General features: G+C 39.1%; 2 long non-coding RNA genes across 2 annotated transcripts in view; one reads left to right on the top strand and one right to left on the bottom strand.

Moving 5' to 3' along the window:
* Positions 1–576: 576 nt before the first annotated feature.
* On the bottom strand, positions 577–21,777 carry LOC144305101 (uncharacterized). Its single transcript, XR_013372130.1, has 3 exons — positions 21,499–21,777; positions 5,694–5,955; positions 577–855 (listed from the first exon to the last, which is right to left on the bottom strand). It is a non-coding gene; the product is annotated as an uncharacterized LOC144305101 (long non-coding RNA).
* LOC144305103 (uncharacterized) overlaps positions 21,413–26,158 on the top strand; it is a 44,493-nt gene continuing 39,747 nt past the window's right edge. Inside the window, exons 1-2 of the long non-coding RNA XR_013372131.1 lie at positions 21,413–22,271; positions 24,869–24,958. This is a non-coding gene — a long non-coding RNA (uncharacterized LOC144305103). The remainder of the gene's footprint in view (positions 22,272–24,868; positions 24,959–26,158) is intronic.

Here is a 26,158-nt window from a genome sequence, read left to right on the forward strand (position 1 = left end):
TCTAAACTGCCTGGATAACAATCACAAGTGATTATGCTTAGAATTTTGAAGACAGCTGTTTCATAGAGAACGTGTTTTACATCAGCTCATTTCTGTTGCAGGCAAAAAATTGAGGCAGAAAAAGTTGAAGGACTTGACCACAGTGGCAGCCAATCAGTACCCAAGATGGGAAATAGATTTTCAGCTTCCTGTCATTCGGGCTAATTTGCCATTCACCAGACACATACTAAGGTGTGGCCAAATTCTAGCTGAATGCATACCTAAAATGATTATTTTGATCAGCATTTTATAAAACAAGCCAAATTCAAGTACTTTCTACAATTACGGCTAACGGAAGATATGTAATATCATTTCAAACTGGCATTCAGTAGACACGCAGTCCACAAATAGCCATGAGATTTAAAAATAAATTGAGTCGGAGCTCTACCTTAGATTTAATCTCTATATAATCCTGACATAATTATAGTATTTTTCTGAAACCTCTTTTGCAGATATAGAACTTTTGCAGGTAAGGAACTATCTGTCATTCCATCAGGTTTTCCTGTTTCTCCATTAGTTCTGAGTTAATAACCAGTATAAGAAGCTCATGGCCCCAATTTATTGAAAGAGAATTCAGTGAAAGGCAGTTGCTGTTATCTGAAGAAGGGATGTGCTGCACAGGACAGAGACCAACCATATATGGCTACTCGCATCCATGTGCCTTGGAGAGGAATCAGAGGGGTGCTGCAGGAGAATCTAGGCCAAGATATAAAGGATCAAGCAACAGAGGGGTGCCTGGCTGGCTCAGTCAGTAGAGAACGTGACTGTTGATCTCAGGATTCTGAGTTCGAGTCCCATGTTGGGTGTAGAGCTTACCTAAAAAAATAAAATAAAGGATCAAACAATAGAAGGGAGAAAAGCAAAAAAAAACACACCCGAAAAATGGAGAGAATGAAGTTTGAGAGAGTTCAAGCATTTGGATAAAAGGAAAAACTTTCTTTAGAATTTGAATATTCTATCACCTCCCCCAAATAGAATTATAAGAATTTAATTATAATTCAAAATTCATCTGTTAGAAAATAGAGATAATTTTTTTAAAGTATCAGCTTTCCTGAAAATTTCAAATGTTGTGAGGAAAAACCTTCAACACAAATTATAACTACTGAGTTTTTTATCTAGTTTTAGTTTTCTCTTTTAGTTTTTAAGTATTATTTGGTTTTATTCTTTTATGACCTATTTTAGGTTTACATTAAAATTGAGAGGCAGGTACAGGTATTTCCCACGCATGTATAGCCTCTCTCATTACCAACATTCCCCATCAGAACGGTGCATTTTTATGAAGGATATACCTACCCTGACACGTCATAGTTACCTGAAGTCCATTGCTAACCGTAAAGTTCACTCTTGGTGTTGTAGATTCTATGGGTTTGGACAAATGTATAATGACATAGATCCATCATTATAGTCTCAGAGTATTTTCACTGCCTGAAAAATCCTCTGTGCTTTGCCTATTTATCTCTCCTCCCACTTCTATCTCCAACAACCACTGATGTTTTTACTGTCCCCATATTTTTGCTTTATCCAGAATGTCATCTTGTTGGAATCATGCAGCATGTAGCCTTTTCAGATTGGCTTCTTTAACTTGGTGCATTTAAGGATCCTCCACATCTTTTCATGCTTGAAAATTCATTTCTTTTTAGAGCTGAATAGTAATGAATTGTTTGGATATACCACCATTTGTTTATCCATTCACTCACTGAAGGGCATCTTGGTTGCTTCCAAGTTTTGGCAGTTATGAATAAAGCTCTATAAATATCTGTGTGCAGGCTTTCATGTGAACATAAGTTTTCAACTTCTTTGGGTAAATACCAAGGGGCATGATTGATGGATCATATGGTAAAAGTATGTTTAGTTGTATAAAAAAAACATTAACCTATCTTCCAAAGTGGCTGTATTATTTTGTTTCTACCAACAGTGAATGTGAGTTTCTATTTCTATTGTTCTACATCCTTGATAGCATTTGATATTGTCAATGTTCTGGATTTTGGCCAATCTAATAAGTGTGTAGCCGTATCTCACTATTACTTTAATCTACATTTCCTTGATTATGTATTTTCATGGGAGCATCTTTTTGTATGTATATTTTTTGTCATCCCTGTATCTTCTCAGGTGAGGTGACTGTTAAAATTTTTGGCCTATTTTTAATTGGGTTGTTTGTTTTCTTATTGGTGAGTTTTAAGAGTTATTTGTGTATTTTGGGTAACAGTCCTCTATCAAATGTGTCTTTTGCAAATATCTTCTCCCAGTCTGTGGCTTGTCTTCTCATTCTCTTGGTATTGTCTTTCATAGTGCAGAAGTTTTTGACTTTAATGACGTTCAATTTATTTCTTGCATAGATCATGTCTTTAGTGTTGTATCTAAAAAGTCATGACTATATCTAAGGTCGGTTATATTTTCTCTTATGTTATCTTCTAGGAGTTTTATAAATTTGCATTTTAAATTTAGGTCTGTGATACATTTTAAGTTAATTTTTGTAAAGGGTGCAAAGTCTATGTCTACATTCATTTATTTGCTCATGTTGTTCTCCTGTTGAAGAGACCCTCTTTGCTCCATTGTATTGCCTTTGCTCCTTTGTCAACCAGTTGACTGTATTTATGGGTGCCTACTTCTGGGCTCACTATTCTGTTCCAATGACCAACTCATCTACTTTTTTTCCTCAATACCACACTATCTTGATTACTGGAGCTTTATAGTAAGCCTTGAAGTTGAGTCCTCCAATTTTGTTCTCCTCCCATATTGCATTGGCTATTTTGGGTCTTTTGCCTCCCCTTATAAACTTCAGAACAGTTTGTCTATATCCATTAAATAATCTGCTAGGATTTTGAGTGGGTCTATAGATCAAATTGGGAAGAACTGACCTCTTGACAGGATTGAGTCTTCACGTCTATGAATATGGAATGTCTCTATTTATTCGTTCTTTGATTTCTTTCATCAGAGTTTCATGGTTTTCCTCATGCAGATCTTGTATTTATTCTGTTATATTTACACCTAAGTATTTCATTTTGGGGGGTGCTAATATAAATGGTATTGTGTTTTTAATTTTTGTAGTCTGTATCATGTTGAGAAAGTTTCCTCTCTGTTCATAGTTTACTGAGAGTTCTTATCATGAATGGATACTAGATTTTGTTAAGTAGTTTTTTAATATTTATTTATATCATCATGTGATTTTTCTTTCTCTCTCTCTCTCTCTCTCTCTCTCTCTCTTTTTGTCTATTGATGTAATGAGTTACATTGATTGATTTTCAAAAGTTTAATCAGCCTTGCATACCTGAGATAAATCCCACTTGGCTGTGGTGTATTATTCTTTTGATATATTATTAGATTTGATTTGCTAATATTTTGTTGAGGATTTTTTCCATATATGTTCCTGAAAGATATTAGTTGATAGTTTTTTCCTTGTTTACTATTTTATAGTAAACAATGACTAGAGAACTGTCTCAACTTGATATAGACTACATTTCTGCATCGTAGAAAGAGTTAGAAATATTTGCTCTATGCCCATCCTCTGAAAGAAATTGTAGAAAGTGGATATAATTTCTTCCTTAAAGATACACAGTTTTGTAAAAAAAAAAAAAAAAAAGATACACAGTTTTAAAAAGTGCATTAACCTCTCCTCACCCCATACTTATTTGATCATGAGAATCATCATGTGTAAAAATTTAGATTTCCAGAATGTACTCTATCTACTGAGTCAGATCATCCAGGAAAGTTACTTGGTAATCTGCAGTTTCAATAAGCACCCCAAGATGATCTGTAAGATTTGACAAATCTGAAAAACAGTGCATTATAGAGTGTTGCTTAAGAGTCAAAGTCAGAAAAAAAAAAAAAAAAGTCAAATTCAGGGGCATAAGCTGTCTATGGAGGGAAATTACTTGGAGTGGATGCCTTGGCCCAAGATGACCCTCTGACTTTATGGGTCATCCAACACAAACTACTGATCATAATAGATTTATCCCTAAATTCATAGAATTTTTTTTAAATTCATAGAATATTAATGAAAATCAAATCTGTTCCAAAATGCACCTTCTATTGATTCTCATTGTTTTCAGAAGAACTGCATTAAAATTACCATCATTATTACGACAGTCAGTCTTTATAGGTCCCTCTTTAGCTAGAAAGAGAAAGTTAAATTAACTTTACAAGCCTCATGAAAGACTTTATTTTAAGCCACCACACATGGCTAATTAACAGCATATGTTATACGGAGTCCAGTGACTGCAGCCACAATAGATAATTTATTTAACAACGAAAAGGAGAGTCACTTTGAGGCCAATTTCATTTCTTTTCTAGGGCTAAGAACAGAGGAGTAATTGGTGCTATCAACCATGAGTACCTTCATTTGTTTTTGTATCTTTATCCATTTTATAGCAAAAAGACTCCACCTGCAAAATCTCAACCTTTCTCTTTTTTAAAAAACTAGGAATATGAATGTTATAAAAGAGAGACTGCTACTGTCATGAAAATAGTATGGGGCCTATGAAGTAAAAAACTACACCTTATTCAAATTCTTGCTTATGCTTTCATTTGCTGTGTGACTTGGATCTTTTTATTTAATTTATCAGGCCCCAGTTCACTCAAGATTATAGTTGGGGTACTAACACCTCCCTATATGGAGAATAAATGAGATAAACCATGTATTGTGGATTAGATTGTTCCCCAGTCTTTATTCTCTTCTACCATGTGGTCTTGCATTGCCTAAGGGTAAGTGACATATACTTCCTTCCCATTGATCTGGGCTTCATCATGTGGATCATTTTGGTGGATGGAATATGGGCAGATGTAGTAGTGTGCCAGTTTCAGCTAAGGCCTTAAGAGATCTTGGAGTTTACTCTTTCACTGCTATGAACTGTCATAAAAAGAACATGCCCTGGGAAGCCATTGTCTCTCAACCTAGAATGATCCGGAGTGAATATATGTGGGGAAGTCTTAAAAAAATCCAAACTACCTTGAATCAGGGATGGCCCAGCCAACTTGCAGATCCAGTGGCAAGAAAATTAAATAAATACTCATAAGTCACTGAGTTTGGAGTAGTTTTATATGCAAGTTTATTATAGTAGCAAAAGCTAATTTATTATGTAATACTTCTGATGTAGTAGGCTCACACAACTATTAGATTGCCCCTAAAATATTTTATTTAGTATTCTTTGAATTTAAAATATAAAAAAATAAAATAAAATAAAATATAAAAAATATAGAGAGAAGGTCAAATAGGTATCAAAAAATGTATATCTGATATTATAGGAATGCTGGTGGACACAACATGACAGTGCATATGAATGCACAGGTATTAGTGGCATAGAGGAAGTGGGTGGGATATTGAGGCTTTAGAAGGAGACTCCGGCATAGAATTGATAAGGAGACTATAGAGCCAAATAAAAATAGACACCAGACCAAAAAAAAAAAAAGAAAAAAAAAGAAAACTAAAGGAAGTAAAGGAAGCAATTCTTGAACAGTAAAAAATAAAATTCAGTTTGGAAAATGTTCCATCCAGATTTTACATACTTTGCAAAGGTACCATGGCAGCATTAAAGAATTTAAAGACCGAGATTTATAAGCTCCCTGGGAAGGTAAGACCCACAGCCATGTGAGCTAACACGGTAATGGTATAGCAGACAATAAGCACAGTAGGAAATGAGAAAATATGTCCACGGTACCTGGCCAGTGTCAAGCACAGAATAAATGTTCAATACACTGTGGGTTGCTTTTCTACCAAATTGACCCAGAAATGTTGGTGGCTTCTTCCCAGTCAGAGACAAAGTTCTTTTTCCATTTGGCCGTGGTTCATTCATTAAAGGTAGGTCCAATATTTTCCTAATCTTTGTGTCCTCAGCGCTTCATGTAAGACACATGGAGAACCGTCAAGAGCTTGTGTTAACAATTTTTCTTCAGAAAGCACCCTTTTCTTCAGAATATAAGCTAAAAGAAAAGAAGTAAACGTCTCTAAAACACCTCCTGAATTAATCAGTGGCAATACTTACCATCTAAAAAAGAAAATTCACTCTCTTAAATTATAAGGGTGATTTATGTTTTCCTATAACTTTGTGAGACTTGTAACTGACCTGCTGGAAATTTCTGGTTCTTGATACTGTGCTCCACCTTCTTATCAAGTTAAAAGGAAAAAAAAAGTCTATTCGTTATGGGGAAAATTCCTTTACATAAACACAAAATTTATTTGCTTGATTGGTGTACTTGTTTTACCTAGGCATAAAAGGAGCTAATGAGTCTGGTATTCTTCAGTCTTGTGCACTTTTTTTTTTTAAGATTTTATTTATTTATTAATGAGAGGCACAGAGAGAGAGGCAAAGACACAGGCAGAGGGAGAAGCAGTCTCCCTGTGGGGAGCCCGATGTGGGACTCGATCCCAAGACTACAGCATCGCACCCTGAGCTGAGGGCAGATGTTCAACCACTGAGCCACCCAGGCTCCCTCTTGTGCACTTTTAAAATAGAAGACAAAGACCTCACGCTTTGCCTTATGTGGGTCCTATAAGATATTTGACAGAACATTGAACATGATTTGCACAATACGCTTCACTAAGACCACTAGAGGCAGATCTTATGAGGAAGAATAAGGCACCGTCCCTCCTGAGCTCAAAGAGATTACAGTCAAGGAAGAGGGATTGGCCACATACACAAAGACCAAAACACAGAAAGTTAAGGTAAAGACTAGAAAAGGCTTGCAAACAGAGACAGCATTTTACATGCAAAGAAGGTCCCAGAGAAACCATGTACCTGCAGTCAAATAAAGTCAAAGAAATAAAGGAATTTACCTAAAATTAGTGCTTAGCTTATCGCCCAGGAACTTGGCCAGAGTTAAGTGTGAAAATTCAGTCTTGAGTATGTACTTTCTTAATGGAGGTTCTGAGAGTCTGCACAGTAAATACAGAAGAGCATTCTCTGCATACCTTAGCAGCCAGATGGGATGTTAACCTGATGTGTTAACGAGTCCTTCCGAAGTTCTTCTGAGCATAGCTGCAGCGCTAGAGTTTAAAAGGCAGTCATCTCAACTCCCTGTCTCATGGAGCAGAGTCCCGGGAATCTGGAGGGCTTTTATCGGATCAGGTAGCAGGAGAAGAGTACAAGGGTTTCTGGAATTGTGGGTCTGTCAGCCTGGAGGCTGCTTGTTTCTGAGGAATGAGCACTGCCTGCATCCACGCTGTGATTAGATCGAAATGAAGATGTTTTCCTGTTAAATGCATTAAACATTCTCCCCGACTCCCTTTCAAATATCATTCATCTTCTGAAATTCAAATTGCTTATCTGTATCTTCTTCTTTTAGGATTTTTCACATTGGAGAATGACAAATAAAACCATATTTGAAGAACTCTACCTATCAGAGCCAAACAGATATTAGCTTAGTAAGGAACAGATTTTTTATATATATATGTCAAAATTCGTTTATTTTTCATATCCACAAAGAACTGAATAAGGGAAAAGGACTCTAAGAGATTAAGGTAAAAAAAAAATTCATAACCACATACAAGGCTGTGACTTTTTGTTCACTAAATTTAGTCTCCTGGCAGTTCCTTTCTGCTTTGGCCTGACTTTGGTGTAGAGGTGGCCTTAATGATAATGATTTGTTTCTTTAAAAACTAAAACAAAAAGAACAGTCTCCAGGCAACTGCATTTAAACAATGTATGCTGACCCCAGCTGATACAGGTTTACCAGTTTTTACAGACCAGCTGTTGATCATAATTTCATTACTCAAAATGGAATTATATAGTTAAAATTAAATAAATCATAGCAAAAACAAAGGTAATAAATTCTCAAGCCACATAACTTTCTAATTATTTTACTGACATCTTACGGTCATTTATACCTTTGAGTGGGGAAATGCTACCTAACAGTGTGCCACTGCACACATCTTTCCAATCTGAATTAATGATGTCATGTTGGTAGCTGGAGGCCAGTTGCAGTGAGAGTATTTATCCCATGGAAATCAGCATATGCTATGATAAAGGTCTGATTTACTGTTTCATTGATTGTCTAGATTTAAGAAAGGGAGGAAGAAAATGTTAATAATGAGGACTAAAGTTAAAAGTATGTCATGTCTGGTGCTGAGGCTGAAAGAGGTTTCCATTTAATGGTTAGCATTTGTACAAAAGTGAGAATTGGCTTAATCGCACATCACATATCACATTTAATGACAATAAGGTTTTTGAGAAAAGAATTCCCAGATCGGGATGCAATCCCATTTGTCCAATCATGGTTGAATTGCACTATAGGTTGGCTATGGATAAAAATGAGTGAAAATCATTTAAAAAATAAAAAAATAATAAAAATAATGGATGAAAATCAATGAAAGCATTTTCTGAGGATCAATTGGCTAAATGGAATTTATAATCAATAGTATTTCATATGTTCTTATTTTTTGTAAATTATGTGCTACACATCTTTTATATCATTAAAATGTGTAGTGAAATTATGTGCACATGTATATGCACACATTTCTTTTTCCTGAGAGCTGCTCGTTAAACATTTGCCAGGACACCAACTGCAAAAGATTACATGAAAGAAAAGTAAAATTTCCTCCCACTCAAAATTTTGAATATTTGAATAAAATACTTCTTAACCAAGTCATTATTAAGCTGGGGAATTCTTTGGCTTTTTTTGATATTGGGAAAAATAAGGCATAAGAGAAGGGGGAAAAATCAGTGGATTAGAAACAGCATTTAAAAAACACTAAACCAGTGACCCCTCAAGGTCGTGTTTAGTTCTTAACTAAGTGACACTGGCAGTTCATGTGTGACTGGATTGTAAATTAGATTCAGTGGAAGGTTTCTTTTTTTTTTCCCTCAAGTATTTATTGTCTTTCTCATGAAACATGGATTTATTTTAAAGGTTTTGAATTTTGAAACCCACCCCCCTTGGAGTTTGAGTTAAAGCTTTTAGACTTAGGATGGGATTTAGAAGGATAAAGGATCTCCCTTTCATCTACTGGAAGGATGTGGGGAAATCTGACATTCGTGTTTCAGAGAAAAAAATAATTTTCGCCAAAGCCAAAACATGGTGTTAAGCAATAGACTAATTCTTTTAGTCAAGACAATCAATATAGAACTAGAGTAACAATGTTATTTCTTTATTAATTATTGATGAGAGTGAAAACTAATATCTCGTCTATATCTGACATTGAACAAGAATGCTGATTGACAGGTCAACATAAACAAGTCTATTAATTTGAGAGGCTATTCTTGACATGAAAATCTGAACAGGTTGCTTGATAATATTAATATTATTCTATGTGTGAATTTCCATTCTTAGTTATATCTTAATGATTAAAGTAGCCATTCTACAAATGTTACCTGAGAGTGCATTAAATAATATAATTTTCAATCGTAAAAATATACAGCATATTAAGGATGAATTGTTCTGGCTAATAGATAAGATAAAGACCCAGTGGTCACCCTGATAATGTGTAAAATGTACATTTGCATTAATTTCAAGTCTCTGGCACTGCTGATCTCGTAAGGCTGGCTCTCAGTGATTCTGTAGCTGAGTATTCAACAGACTAGAATGTCTTTTCTGCCCAAACCAGTTAGATGTTTCTATGTTCGGAATGTGCCTACCATTACTTCCCTTTCTAAAAGCCAAATTCCCTGAACTTCTAAATAAGAGGAAAGTAAAATGCAGTGCCATTGCACTGGCTTGCACATATTTTGAATATTTTCTTAAGAAAATAAATAAAGCAAGAGAAGTTTGGAGGTTGGTAGAGTTTTGAGGCATGTGGCTGTGGTAAGAGTTGGCATGGAAGTAATATATTTTTTTCCCCTCAGTAATAAATTCCTTTTCCTGATACTCCTTGAATCCTGAGTCCCAGATCACACTCCTATAACCCAGGAAGATCAAGACCATTGAGGCAGAAGGCTGTGTGGTTTTTACAAGGGAGAGAGAAGAGAGCTGGCTGCTTCTCGGAGAGGGACAGAGAAGAATTGAAAAGTCAGAATTGGATTCAGCCATAGTGTCTTCTTAGCCCTAAAAAACTGAGGTGTGAAGGACATTTTAAAAGAAGAAGTTTTGATACTGCAGTTCACAGGATTGTATGCAGGAGAATATTGTCACAGGACTCCAGAATATAGGTTTGTGGACCAGGCACACCTGCCTTGTGGGATTGGTTCTACCAGCTGTGGGTATTGAGCAAGTTATTTAAGATGTTTGGTGCAGAGACAATAAATAATAATATTTACCTCAAAGGGTTATTTGAAGTTGAAGTAAGATACTGTTAGCAATTTGTAGAGCAACTTGCTCCATTGAGCTCTAAATAGCTGGAAGCTACAGTTATGATTAGCTGTAATTAGATATTAAAATTAAAACATAATTTTTTTAGAAATAAAAAAGCCAAACATAGCCTCAAATGGAACTATTAAAATGGACTTATAAGACATCAGAAAGCATTGCATTTACGTATGTTTTTCAAATTTGTATTCATTTAGAATATAAATCTATAATTTTCTAATACTTAGCATAATAAGGGTAACAAAAAGGAATATATAAAATTATTGTGCCTACCTCAAATTCTTACTATCTCAGCTAACTACCTTGAAATGTGACTTTTGTGTTGAAGAGTCCTTTGCTATAAAGGGCATGCACAGTCTTATGGGGTAGGATGAAGGTTTACACGCAGCTTTTCACTTGATTTTAGATGCCGTTCATTGCTTAGCAAGAGATTTGTTCACTTCCTGCTCCCTTATTTGAAATACTCTTTCAGCTCTTCTTTAATTGTCTACTGTAGGATCCTCTTACTGGTGCTTTTTCTTAAAGCATAACAAGTTTGTTCTATAACTCTCCCACATCAACTCACTAAGTGGTAGCATGGGAGCTTCCTAAGTGCCAATAAAATTTCTGAGTTTTCTTCTATCATAGCCCATAATTTTCATAATGTACATTTCTCACCAGAAAGTTTTCTCTCTCCAAGATCTCTTTTTTTTCATATTGTATTTCCTGGTCACTTTACCCCATGTAAAATGATGTTACTACAGTGGAAAATGAAATCACAGCCTCTTAGAAGATTTCTTTTTCAGAGGTGTTTTGTACAAAATAGCAGAAGTAAGTTTGGGCCTGAAGTGGGGGGTTTTGAATCATCTGATTATTTCATCTGAAATTATGGAACAGTTCCTCACCCCTACCTCCAATCTCCAGGCAACTATTTACGTGAGTCAAATTGCATGTAGGAGAGGAATATGCTAGGAGAAAATGTAAGGTTAATGTTTCCATGGGAAGACATAGCGAGATGAGGAAGGCAGTGTGGTACCTGGCCAAGGAAGGTCAGCTGCGTCTTATTTAGAAGTGTCTACAGTAGAAGCTGAGAAGCATACGATCATGAAGGGAGTTTTAGTATTTGGGTTAGGCATATTGGGTAGGCTTAGAATTTATGTCCAAATGTCCACATAGAGTTGAGGACATTGGTATTTGCCTCAGTTCTGTGATTGTTTTAGCCATGGAGCACTGAATGACAAACTGCCCCAAAATAGTGGCTTAAAGCAGTGATGGCATTTCTTTTGCTCACTTTCTTGGCAATTTGGGCAGAGTTTGGCAGGAATAACTCATTGCTGCTCAACTACCTCTCAGCTGGAGCATCTGAGAGTTGGAATGGCCCTAAAGGTCTCTCTTTTTGCTCATCTAGCAATTGATCCTGGTTGTAGATTGACAGCTCAGCTAGGGCTGTTGGTGGAAGCACATGGCCTCTTCATGTGGCTTGTGCTTCCTCACAACATGATGGCTGGGTTCCAAGTGCCCAGGTCTAAAGAGCCAAGAGCCAGGAGAAAGCTATGTCCTATCTGTGATCTAGTCTTCAAAGTCACATAGCATCACTGCTGCCTCCCTCTATTGTTTGAAACATCCATAAGCCACTCAGGTTCAAGGAGATGGAAAAAAGAATCTAAAATAAATAAATAAATAAATAAATAAATAAATAAATAAATAAATAAATAAATAAAGAATCTACTTCTTGATGGGGGAGTGGCAAAATCATGGAAGAGCACGTGGGACCAGAGGTAATGGTAGTTTTGGAAAATGCAACCTTCCCTAAAGACTCATGAGATTGTAGAAGTTCATTAGGGTTAAGCAGTTTGAGAAGTGCCAAGGAGACATTAGCCATGTAGGGTTCTCCTGCAGCATCCAGGCACCAGTCCTGGGGGTGAAGTGTGCACGTCTACTGGCTCTTAGGCAAAGATATCATGGGGGAGCCAGATAAGAAAACAAGAAAGGAATGATGCAAGTCTTATATCCAGCACCCTAAGAAACCTTGAAATTTTGAGGCAGTTAGGTGAGTGACAATTATTAGCCATGAAAAATCGTGTATCAGTGCTAAGGTGAATTCTTTGGGGTCATAGGCTGGTAAGGCCTAGAGCAGTGCAGGCTAATTAGAATATCCAACAAGCACTGAGTAACTTTCCTACAGTACAGTTTTACAGCAGAGATTTTGTTTCTTGATATCGAAAAATTATTTTCCTTCTTTGTGAATCCATCTCTAAAGTGACTCCTTCTTCTTTTTTTTTTTTTTTAAGGATTTTATTTATTTATGAGAGACAGAGAGAGGCAGAGACACAGGCAGAGGGAGAAGCAGGCTCCATGCAGGGAGCCCAACATGGGACTTGATCCCAGGTCTCCAGGATCATGCTCTGGGCCAAAGGCAGGCTCTAAACTGCTGAGCCACCCAGGGATCCCCTACTCCTTCTTCAAATTGAAACCAGGAAGTACTGAATCCTTCCAAAATCAACAAGTGGTTGTCTTTGTTACCATAATTTCAAAGAAATTCATGAATAACTCGTTACATTTCTTATCTGAACAACTGGTTTATGTTACAACTGCATTCTTGTCTTATCTCTTGTCTGTTCATGTAGATATTAGATATTCTTTTAACCAGTTCATTTCTCAAAAGAGATTTCAGAGCAGTTTGACCTACCTTAGGCTGGCCTGACTATTGGTATAAGTTGACTTTCTAGTGCTTTCAATTTTGCTGAAATCCTGAAGTGCTAAATCCATGTGATAACTTTTATGGCTCTTGGCCGGTTACCGTCACTTACCAAAAGAAGAGTCATTGGTAGATTTGGCAGTCAGATTATATCTCTACCAACTCACCTCCTAGTTTCTCCTCCTTTGCATTAAACATGTTGTATTGAACAATGCTAGACCCCTGGTGTCTAATTACTCTTTCTCGGTCAGAGCTGTTCATGAAGACTGCTGCTATGACTTTTCATGGCAACTTTTGGCAGGAGCTTGTCCTTTATCCTCTGATGACTTCTTTTTTTCTTTTTTTTTTTAAATTTTGTATTTATTTATGATAGTCACAGAGAGAAAGAGAGAGAGAGAGAGGCAGAGACACAGGCAGATGGAGAAGCAGGCTCCATGCATCGGGAGCCTGACGTGGGATTCGATCCCAGGTCTCCAGGATCATGCCCTGGGCCAAAGGCAGGCGCCAAACCGCTGCGCCACCCAGGGATCCCTTAGTTATCTATTGTAAGAAAACTTATCAAAAAGCTTTTTGAAAAACTGAGCAAATTATAGTTCCTGGGTCACTTATGCAATATGCTATAAGTAGATCTTATTAAAAATAGGGGGAATTTAATAGATTAGAGACAAAGCTATTTATTTATTTGTTTGTTTATTTATTTTTAGAGTTGTTTCTTTGATTCTGTAAACTTTGTACTACAGGAATATTGTTTTGCCCTTAATTTAATTCTCGATCTACTTATCTAAGAATGAAAACTAGTTTTATTAAGATCTGGCTTCTTGAAGTCTATTGGAAGCTCTCATATTTTTATGATATATGCCATATTAATGGTGGTTTTCAGGCACATTGATTGTGTATTTTAATTACAAATTATATTGTATGATCTACCTGACATAAAAATTCATCATAAAGACCAGAAATACACATGTAAACTTATTGCCATGTACTTGTTGGGCTAAGTTGGCTCACATTTAGTATGTTTGACTAGGTGTGATGGTTAATTTTATGTGTCTGCTTAACTGGGCCACAGAGTGCCCACGTATTTGATCCAACTTTATTCTGAGTGTTTCTGTGAAAATGTTTCTGGGTGAGATTAACATTGGAGTAGCTGTTGGCCCTCCCTAACATGAATGAGCTTCATGTAATCAGTTGAAAACCTGAATAGAAATAAAAAGGCTGACCCTCCCCTGAGCAACAAAAAATCTTTTCTGCCTGACTGCCTTTGAACTGGGGCATCGGCTTTTTCCTGCTTTCAGATTTGAACTGGAATCCCATCTCTTCCTGAGCCTTGAGCCTACCGGCCTTGGGACTGGAACCCTGTCATCATCTCTCTGGGTTCCAGGCCTTTAACCCAGAACCATCAGCTCTCCTGAATCTCCTGCTCGCTGACTCACTTTGTAGATATTGGGGCTCACTGGCCTCTATAATAATAATCTTTATAACAAATTAAGAAATATAATGTGTATAAACATTTTGTTGGCTCTGTTTTCCTGGAGAACCCTGACTTATTAGTGACGCCATTACACTAGGGAAACTCAGAGCTGAAACCACAGCTGCAAACAAATTCTTATTTGTTCTTCACAACAACGTTTTGAGATGTGTATGTATATATATACACATACACACACATCTTTTAGGAGGTAACAAACCTGAGGCTGAACAAGGTGAAAAGGCTCTTGCAATATAACAGTGATAGAAAAGGGTGGGTTCAGGCTATAATGGGGGAAAATTCAAAAACTATGATTCTCCCTTACACAAATGGTGCTGATAAGGAGAGAAAGTGGGGGAGCTGGTCCTTTCAGCTCTGACCATCTGCAACTGGTCTCACCTGCAGATGGGAGAGGCAATCACATGAGCTGTGCCTGGACTGAGATGGCACTATGAGGGATGGATCATGGACTAGATTTGCTTGAATGTAAACTAGGTCAGGTAATCCACATCTGACAATGCAACATGCTGTCCCGGTGCCTTTTCAAGTAATGAGGGAGATGATACTCAGTTCAACATTGCAATATAAAAGAAGAATCAAGGGGTGCCTGGGTGGCTGTTGGTTAAGCATCTGCCTTCAGCTTGAGTCATGGTCCTGGGATCCTTCTCTCCCTCTGCCCTGCTTATGCTCTCTCTGTCTCCTGTCTCTCTCTCTCTCTCAACAAATAGATAAAAATTGAAGAAGAAGAAGAAGAAGAAGAAGAAGAAGAAGAAGAAGAAGAAGAAGAAGAAGAAGAAGAAGAAAGAGGAGAAAGAGAAAGAGATAGAGAAAGAGAAAGAGAAGAGAAGGAGAAGAAGAATTGAAACAGGGCTCTGGAGAGCATTATCCATAGAGCCACAGGGAACTCTAGGCTTTTTTTTTTTTTTTTTTTTTTTTTAAGATTCTTTATTTATTTATTTATTTATTCATGAGAGACACACAGAGAGAAAGAGGCAGAGACACAGGCAGAGGGAGAAGCAGGCTCCATGCAGGGAGCCCGACATGGGACTTGATCCCGGGTCCCCAGGATCATGCTCTGGGCCAAAAGTGGTGCTAACTGCTGAGCCACCCAGGCTACCCCGAATTCTAGGCTTTTATGCAGCTAAGTGCAATGATTAACCATGCCCACAGCTTCCTTCGGGTATTTCCCATTAATACAAAGGCAGGAGGAGTGGGAGGCCATATTCAGTACACAGATACCACATGGCCCAGGAAAGGGGCTCAGGGGCCAAGGTAACTCTGCCATGACTTGTTCAGCGTCTGCAGGAAATATGAACGTGGTTAGAAGCAAAAGAGATTAACTGTAACCAAAACAAAAGATTAAGCCTCTAAGTTAATTGACTAAGTCAATCACAGAAACAACTGCAACTGATAAACGTAAGGGACTCCCTCACTCTTGTCCCTCCATGCCATCATGAGAGGGGGTGGGGAGTGATGTGTCAAGCCAGGCCTCGGGTCCCCTGACTCTACTTGCTCCAGCTCCTCACTGCTGGGGCCAGCGAGGGTCCCTGCTGCCATTTCCCTGAAGCTGCCCTCCTCAAAGTAGGAGCTTCTGGGGCATCAGGGTGGCTCAGTGGTTGAGCATCTGCCTTAGGCTCAGGGCATGATCCTGGGGTCAGGACCTTCTGCCCCACTCTGCCCCCAGGACAGGGTTTTGGATTCTGTTCTATTACTCAGCCTAGGATCTGCTGATACAATTGATAGCTGAGTCCCTGGATTGCCAGATCTGTCCCAGATCCTTCCTTTCTCCCTGATTCTCTTCCTAGGGTACTTATAGTTGCCTCTTTGTCTTTTCTTTAGTAACTCACTTTGAAAAACTAGCCTTGGTTCTTTCTCTTTGGTTCTTAAATTACTTATCAGATGGGTCATGGCTGAAGATCTGACCAGCCCCAGACAGCGTGGTTTAGGTCACACTTTGTTTTCCATGACCTCTCCCATTTGGTTTGGGTAGATTTTATTTCCATGGGACCTGGCCCTCAGTTGAGTCTGAGCCGGGGGCACTGGCCTGACAGGGGGTCTCAGGAGCTGGACCTGAACGAGGAAAGGGATGGGAGTCATCCCGACAGGAGTTGGAGGGAGGAGGATCTAATATCTGGAGAGTTAGGGCTGAATTGGAAACCAGAGTAAGTTTAAGATATTACATCAAGGGCTTGGCAGTAACTGCAAACAGGACCAGTTTGGTGGACAGAACCTGGTAGATCTGCTGAGACTCCGCGAAGGCCTGTGGAAAGCAGCAGAGAACGCAGCCTTCTGCCCCAGTGAACAGTGGAGACGTGGCCTAGGATCATACAAGTTCAGTCTGCGCTTCACCTTGTCCTACTTCTGTGGCCTTTGGCAAATTATGTATTTCCTCTGAGTTTCCATTTCTTTGCCTATAAACTGACAATACTTGCTCGCAGTCCATTGTGAGGATCACAGATAGAGACCATGAAGTTACTAACAGATGTGGAGGCATCAGTGCTCATATGGTCCCTCTCCGTGCAGCTGTCACGTAACCCCATGGCCTTGGGGAACTCATTTCACATTTCTGGGCTTCAGTGTCTTGTCCAATGAATGAAGGGGTCAGGTTAGAGAACCTAAGTCCCTAGCCAGCATCCTCGCACCTATCCCTAACTCTCATTTTTGGGCAAGGGAGTCTCGCTTTCCAAGACTACCTTATAGCCACCCAGAGACTCCGGCCCAAACTCACAAATTAGATTAAATCCCATTATTTTTAAAAACCACTTTTGAAACATTAAAGCCCACATATATGTTTAAATAACCTTGTCAAATTTGCTCTCCCTGCAGAGGGCTTTTCATTATTCTTTTTCATTAAAATAAAAATCCCTCTGGTTGACTTTTTAAATGTGTTTTCGTTAGACCTTCAGCCTGTTGTTAACCATTTTCAACCTGATATTAAACTCTGTCCTCCAAAGCCGAATGCCCTGCTACCCCCTGAGACGTCACCCACGATGATGATAGACCGGGCACTTAATATGCTAAATAATAATAATACAAAATCTAAATGTGTAGGGATCACTGGCTGCCCAACAGGGGTCTGTCACTCACTTGCTTTACCAGTAATTTTCACTATAAAATTCTTCACTGAAAGGGGAGGGGAACCACCCTGCACAGATAATGTCTCCGGGCTACAGGCTGTGGTAAATAGGGTATCTAATACCCAGAAAATGAATATGCAGCCTCCAGAGGAACATATGCAGAAAGGGGCAATAGATTCTCAGATTAGGAAGTTTCATACTAAGGCAGAAAGAGGAGTATTTTGCAAGAAAAAAGACTAGAAGTAGTTGACTTCCTTTCTACTGATACACTGCACTCAGTATAGTTTTCCTTTTCTTTATTTCAAAAGCTTAAGTCAAAGGTTTTTTGTTCCTTAACGTGCCATAAACCAAGTCATTCAGATAAGCAGCCCTTTGCTGAATCAACTAATTATTTACTGATTTGCTTTGATCTATTATTCAGGCAGTAAATCTCAGCTTCATCACACTCATAACGTATAAACCGAATGTAATCACCGTTGCAAAAGGAGATAATGGGAAGTTGTCGATTTAAGAGAAGCTTTTCCTTTTTCTCAGAGTCTGGTATGGGATACATAGGCTTTCCAGGTCATGCAGGCAACTGGGCTTGTGGCAAACCCAGTCCACACTCTGTGGCTCTTCTTGCCAGAAAACAATTCTTACCGCGCTTTGGAATTTTATTTTATTTTATTTTATTTTATTTTATTTTATTTTATTTTATTTTATTTTATTTTATTTTATTTTATTTTAAAGATTTATTTTTATTTATTTATTTATTCATGAGAGACACAGAGAGAGAGAGAGGCACAGGCAGAGGGAGAAGCAGGCTCCATGCAGGGAGCCCGACGTGGGACTCAATCCTGGGTCTCCAGGATCACACCCTGGGCCGAAGGTGGCACTAAACCGCTGAGCCACCAGGGCTGCCTCACTTTGGAATTTTAAGTTGTATGTGATACTATTGTGCTTTTATGTTAGATACGCCTCTGTTCATGAATTAAAATGGTTTTTTTCTTTGCCTTTTTTTTTTTTTTGAGCGTAGCTTATGGAATCAGTACTTTATAGTAAAATCTTTATAAATGTTATCAGCTTCACCACAAAGTTCTTTATTTTTTGACTCCACTACACTGAGAGATATTTCTGCACAAGTTTCTTTTTTTTCCCCCTAATTCATCTGAACAAATTGGGCTTATAAATTAGAATTCCCCTGCAATCTATTAAATCCACATCAGTCCATATGTTCAGAGTCAGGAGAGCCATCTGTGAGAATGATATAGGCCACCATGATTACTTTTACTTTAATCTTTGTGAAATCACAATTCACTCTCCATTTGGCTTTAGGGAAAAAAAATCAAATGATTCTATAAAGTAAAAAATATTTTGACTATTGGCTTTCCTTTGAAATGCATTATTTTATCATCTCTTTCCCTCTCTACTTTCTCTCTTCATATCCTTGCATATGTGGACAGGTGCACTTTGCCCTTATTCTATGCTCTCGAGCAGTCTGGGCATGGAAGGGATTCCGTAAGACATTAATTCCGAAGCATTCAGATCTTTTATGGACATTTCTCCTTCAGTCACTGCCAGGGTATCTTTTAAGATTCTAGGCACAGTAAGAGAGCAATCGATCTTATTAGATTAGCTCTTCATTAAGCAATGTTCTAACACACATTACTCAAGCTCTATCATTTGGCCTTAGAAATAGCTGATCATCTACTCGGAATGATCTTCCTTTGTGGTTCTTAAGTAATTTACTATCATGTCCTTCCTCCCCACTCAAGCCCCATGTAGCAACTTTTCTTATAAGTTTTATCTGGTTTCCTAAGTGTATCTATACTTCTACAGCCTCAGGAGTTGGGTCAGAACAAAACTTCCACTTTTCTCCTACATTATTTTCTGTGCCAGGGCTTTGGAGAAAGGTGACTTTTGGCCTCCTTCTGAGAGCTAGGGGTTTGATAATAATTAACTCTCTTGATAACCAGAAGGCAGTGAGGAATTTGAAGGCCATGGTACCTGTTGTGTAAACTGGCCAGTAGCCTGGTCACTTGTTTTTTTAATAAAAGGAAAGGAATGATTAAATTGTATGCTGATCTTGTCTATTGCGAAAGGATTCCTGGTTTAAAATTGGATTGGAAGGATCTGGTGCAGCATAAATGAAACTGGTTGTTTGTGGCAGCGCATGAGTTTTCTTAGTCTTTGGCTCCTCAGAGCAGAATTATATGACTTTGCAAATAAGGAGGTAGTTGGTATTTAAGTTCACTACCACTACCATAAAAATTAATGAGTGTTCAGACTTTTATATTACAGGCAACTCCAGCTACCGACAAAATCTGACCTAACTCAATTGCTTTCAAAGTTCATTGCAAAGTGTTTTTGGATTTGCATCGTAAGCCTTCTTACTAGCAGGGATCACCCTTCTGGCTGCTTGTTCCTTAACTTTCTGAATAACTTCTTTCGTGAAATGGAAAGAAATATAGTTTCTGCTCATTAAGGTTGTAATAGGATTCAATGAGGTCATTTGAGAGGATTCGGTGAGATAATATATGTAACCTCTTTTGGACTGTGCAAACAACAAACCAACAAACGTCAACACCCTTGGAGTGTTAGGTATATGGATTACATGATTCAACCGATTGAGATACAAAGTCTGGGAGGGAACTACTCTTATTATTCCAGTTTCACAGAAGAGGGACTTGAAACACAGAGAAGTTAGACAAACTGCTTCGGCCCTCCAGCCAAGAGGCAGAACAGGGACTGGAAGCCAGGAAGTCCAGGCCTTCATGCCATGTGAATCCCTACAGGCAGCCATGGGGGGGGGGTCGCTTTCTCATAGAGGAGGGCTTGGAACTCAGGAAGGGAAGTAACTCGCACTTGCCTCCGACTCCCTACCACCTGCAGATAAGGAGGTAAGTGTCATGTCATGCACATTAGCGGCCAGTTCTTCATGGGTTAGAGGGAAGCAAAAAGCAGGTTTGGATGCGGTTATGCCTGCCTGCGGTCGCTTGCCAGGGCCCTGCATGCCGTCCCAGGGAAGCGGGTAAATGCCCAGGAAAGCTCAGGGAAGATCTGAGGAGCCAGTGAGGCCTCTGTCTGGAAGCACATTTGAAAAATATGTTTGCAATCCTTCTAGCGCACCTGCTGGCTGCCTCAAAAGATGAACTGAGTTTGTGCTCGGAGGCTGTAATCCCTGCTGGGCCCATCTCCAACCTGCTGGCAGGAGAGGCAGGGTTAGCATTCCCCATCATCCGAAGGGGTGCCAGCTGAGGAAACCCTCTCTGCAGATGGTACCGCCAGACCAACACAAGTTAGGAGAAGGGGTTGGGGGGGGGAGCAAGGGAGGCAGGAAGAGGGAAAGGACAGGAGATAAAAGAGAATTAAGGAAAACAGCATAGGGGGATCCCTGGGTGGCTTGGTGGTTCAGTACCTGCCTTTGGCCCAGGGCATGATCCTGGAGACCTGGGATCGAGTCCCACGTCGGGCTCCCTGCATGGAGTCTGCTTCTCCCTCTGCCTGTGTCTCTGCTTCTCTCTCTCTCTCTCATGAATAAATAAATAAAATCTTAAAAAAAAAAAAAAAAAAAAGGAAAACAGGGTAAGAAGCCTGGCAAGTAGCCCAGCACTGGAGGGGAGAGTGGGTCTACAAGGAACCCAAGGGTCTCCTGTTTTCCTGCTTCTGAGGAGAAAGCAGATTTCTTCCCCTCAGAATCCCACACCAGCCAAAAAAATAAAAATAAAATTCATTTGAAAAATTAAATTATGTCTGAGGAGTAAGCACCCCCGAACAGGCCCTGGAGGTCAGAACAATCAGGATTTAAATTAATTGCTTAATGGAAAAAAGAAAAAAAAAAAAAAAAAACAAAGAGCCACATTTCTGAGAACAATGCTGATAATGCGCTAAAACTAGGGTTTGAAATGAATCGAATTGCTGGTTACAAGAATTAACGCCTTATAAAGAAATTGTGATTGAAATCCCCGAAGTTAAGTATTAATTCCTTAAAGCAATTGGTAATTAGTGAAGAACTGTGCACTCACAGTCAGTATTACATTCCTCACTTAATTACACCCCGTCTCCCACTGCTTCCAGCCGTTGCACGTCCGTTAGTCTGGTCTCCCCGAACCCGATCAGGACCTCGGTGGGAGCCGGGCCGCGATCCCTTCTTGCATTGGTGGGTCCCACCAGCCCAGGCCTCAACATCCAGAAATACTCAAAAGTCGATGGGTGCTGATTGGGATAAATCTTGGAGCTTAGAAAAAAGTGGCCTTTGGAAGGAAAATGTGTTTAGTTATCCCAGTGTGGCGGGAGCAGGGCATGTTCCTCAGGAAAGCCAAAGAAGTGAACACACGAGGAGGCCTGAGATTGCACGTGTGACACGGAATAGAGGATTTGAAAGGAGTCCTCTTTGTGGAGTGGAAAGAAATCGTAGACCCCTCGAGATCAGGTGCTTGCTGTGGAGTCTCTTGATTTGGGTTTTGTTGATTGCACATTTTACAAAGGCTGAAAAAGTCATTGGGCCTGGAAGAGGATCAAGAACAGAGGGCTCCTACGACCCAGCAATTGCACTGCTGCGGATTTACCCCAAGGATACAGATGCAGTGAAACGCCGGGACACCTGCACCCCGATGTTTCTAGCAGCAATGTCCACAATAGCCCATCTGTGGAAGGAGCCTCGGTGTCCATCGACAGATGATGGATAAAGAAGCTGTGGTCTATGTATACAATGGAATATTCCTCAGCCATTAGAAATGACAAATACCCACCATTTGCTTCGACGTGGTTGGAATTGGAGGATACTATGCTGAGTGAAGTAAGTCAATCGGAGAAGGACAAACATTATATGGTCTCATTCGTTTGGGGAATATACAAATTAGTGAAAGGGAATAAAGGGAAAGGAGAGAAAATGAGTGAAAATATCAGTGAGAGTGACAGACAGACCATGAGAGACTCCTAACTCTGGGAAACGAACAAGGGGTAGTGGAAGGGGAGGTGGGCGGGGGGTTGGGGTGACTGGGTGATGGGCACTGAGGGGGGCACTTGGTGGGATGAGTACTGGGTGTTATATGTTGGCAAATTGAACTCCAATAAAATAATAAATAAATAAATAAATAAATAAATAAATAAATAACAAAACAAACAGACAAAAAACAAACAAACAAACAAAAAAAAACGGAGGGCTCCAGGCCTACACGGCTGCCTCATAGTTGGGAGGGACCTCTCTAACTTTCCAAAAGCTTTAGCTGAGATTTGTTCATTAAAAAAAAGCACCTGAAAAAGCAAGACATTTCCAGGTTTCATTGTGACCAAAAGAAGTATTGACCACTATGTTTACAAGGTCGAAATTGGTTTCTCTGTGGGAGACATATAAATAGTCACTTTGGCTGTTAGGAATAGTCAGTTGGGTTTCCGTATCTTTCTGGGTTAAGTCTTCCATCTAAAAACATTTAATGCAAAAAATTAATTAATTAATTAATTAAAAATAAAAACATTTAATGCATGCATTTAATGACAGCTGTCTTTGAAAGAATCTGAAGATTAGCCACGTCTCCTATATGTTCACTTTAATTTTTTTTCATTTGAATTTTTTTATGAGAAATGCTGATGGTGATGGAAAGCTGGGGAAATAGAAACAACTCTTTATACAATAATTATAAGGTAACAAAGAGATGAGTGCAGATATTCCCATTAATTCCAGGTAATTCTCTCAATGCTAAGGAAGGGCCCTCTAGAACTTGCTCTTTCTGTTTCCCAAACCTCAAACCACTGCTCTTACATGCTATATTCCAGTAACTTCAAATCGCTGCTGGCTCGCTGCATATGACATGTTATTCTAGTTCTTTGCTTGGTGTAGGATGCCCTTCCTACTTTTCTTTCCCTTTTCCTTTAAGACTTCTGCGCAGTCCTCCAGAATGCCCCTCTCTCTGACTACTCAGATTGGACTGAGTGCTCTACTGACATATCAACGGCACTGAGGGTACCCTAGCATGACTCAATGCATCACTTTCCGTATTCGTTTTTTTTTTTTTTTTAAGATTTTTTTTATTTATTCGTGAGATACACCCAGAGAGAGGCAGAGACACAGGCAGAGGGAGAAGTAGGCTCCTCGCAAAGAACCTGATGCAGGACTCAATCCCAGGACCCCAGGATCATGACCTGAGCCAAAGGCAGACGCTCAACTGCTGAGCCACCCAGGCATCCCTGCTTTCCGTATTCTATGAAAAACCTGATTATATGTCCCTCTGTCCACTAACCAGCAAATCTACATCTTTCTTTTTCCTCCCTTTCCTCCTCCTCTTTCCTCTCTTCCCCCACCCTCATCTCTCTTTTCCCCTTCTTCCCTCAATGACTAGCATAGTGCATAGCAGCACACAGGAGTGCTCTATAAATTTTGGTAGTCATAGCTATGGTTGTTGGCAAAGGGCTGAGAATGGTCTTTTGGTGAAGTCAAGGTAAAGAATATTTCAATTTAGGATTTTTTTCAGATTGGGGAGGGTGTAAGGTCCTTTAATTCTGTATGTGTATGTGTTATTTTATCTAAGACAAATATATGTCTTGAATGTTTTCTTCTAATGAGAGTTTGGAGGAAATAGTGTTATTGGAATTTTTGGCTTTGTGGATGCTAGGATTCTCAGCTATACTTGAAACATGGAATTTTGCATTAAGTATGAAATTTTATACCAAATAGAATGTGGGGCTATTTAAGTGCACAAAGCTTAATAATGACAAAAGGAGGGGCACCTGGGTGGCTCAGTGTTTGGGTGTCTGCTCAGGTCATCATCCCAGGGTACTGGGATCGAGTCCCACATTGGGCTCCCCACAACGAGCCTGCTTTTCCCTCTGCCTATGTCTCTGCTTCTCTATGTGTATCTCTCATGCATAAATAAATAAAATCTTTTTTAAAATATATTTTATTTTATTTTTTATTTATTTTATTTATTTATTTATGATAGTCACAGAGAGAGAGAGAGAGGCAGAGACACAGGCAGAGGGAGAAGCAGGCTCCATGCACCGGGAGCCTGACATGGGATTCGATCCCGGGTCTCCAGGATCGCGCCCTGGGCCAAAGGCAGGCGCTAAACCGCTGCGCCACCCAGGGATCCCTAAATAAATAAAATCTTAAAAAAATGATGAAAGGATTCTTTTCAAATCTCCAAAATATAATGCAGTCGTTAATTATTTCAGAAGAATAAATAAGTCAAACAATGTAACGTAGTAGAAGGAGTCCTCGCATGGGGATTGGGCCGCATAAATTTTCCTTTAATTGACTGTGTGACTATTCCAAGCTGCCTACCCTCTCCAGTCCCTATTTGATCAAAATAAGAAAGATTACCAGAAAGGAACTTAAATCCCACCCTAAGTGCCCTGTTGGTGTTACCATCCTATATTAAAACATTCTAAATTATCTAGCACAAATGGACTACTCGAATGTGAGGGAGGACGTGCAGAAGGACAGACTAGAATGGAGTGTACCTCATCAAGGAAAACTTCTGGAAAGAGGTGAGTTCCTAATACAGTTTCGAAGGAAGAAGTGAAGGGAAGCATTACAAACTAGAGTAAAGGCGAGCTGAACCGTCTCTATGGTTTTCATCCTTTCATGTATCTCTCACCTGCGGGAAGTAGAGGAAGCAGAAAAGTACAGGTGAAGTCTGGCTCAGATGTGCAGACCTTCGTCACCAAGGGTAAATGGTAAAGAGGAAGCTCTGCCGACAGAAATGGATTTCCTGCGGAGGCAGGAGACTTATGATGCTTTGGGGCTCTGTGTTCTCCCCTTACATCTTTCTGAGAAAAAAAAAAGTATATATCTGAATCCTCCTTATATAAAGTATTATTTTCTCAAGTCCATTCTCGACTCCCCCCACCCCCCGCCCCATCCTCATCTGACCTAAGACTTTTATCTGCTGTCTCTCCTCTGATGGCTCCTGCTTCCTTTTTTCTTCCTTCTTTCCTTGCCTTTGGGGTGACCAGGATAAATGCAGCAGAATGGGCTTAAAAATAAGTGTCCACTTAAAAATGTAATTAGCTAAAAATGGCTTTATCTTGTCTGTTCCTACATCTGTTGTATTTCCTTTTATATTGTTAGTTACTTGAGTATAAACATTCAAACATGTGAGCTGCTTTGATTTGAAGTGCTGGTAGCAGTAAAATGTGAGACATTGTTTTAGGTTAGAGGAAGGGTTAGACATTTTTTTTTTTTCATTGACTTGATCCACAGGGGAGAAAAAAAAATTATAGAGTCTTGGTCTTACTCTATTTCTTTCATAAAAGAAATTTAACATTTTCTCCTATGCCCTTCAATCTCTTTTTAAAATAAGAACCAAAGAACATAAAAAGTTATTATAATCACAGCAAATTTTTAAACATTTGCATAGTGTTTTTTTTCTTTTTAAGGGAGTAAGAGACAAAGGAGATAGAAATAATGTTAAAATGGAGAGAGAGAGTGACTGAGTGAGCAAACTATACATACACAGAAAGAGACCAGTGGGAAGGCAGGTGTGACATCCTGGCAAGAATGTGTGCTTTGTTTCCAAATCGATGTTAGTTTTCATTCCAATTTGCTACTTTTCTGCTGCGGGACAATTTACACAACCTATTCCAAGATCAATTTTTCTGTTTATTTATGAGGAATAAAAAGCCATATTTTATTGGGTTACTAGTGAGATTAAAATGAAATATCCATTCTATAACTATATATTGAGT

This window comes from Canis aureus, chromosome 35, assembly GCF_053574225.1.
Source record: "Canis aureus isolate CA01 chromosome 35, VMU_Caureus_v.1.0, whole genome shotgun sequence".
Classification (NCBI taxonomy): domain Eukaryota; kingdom Metazoa; phylum Chordata; class Mammalia; order Carnivora; family Canidae; genus Canis; species Canis aureus.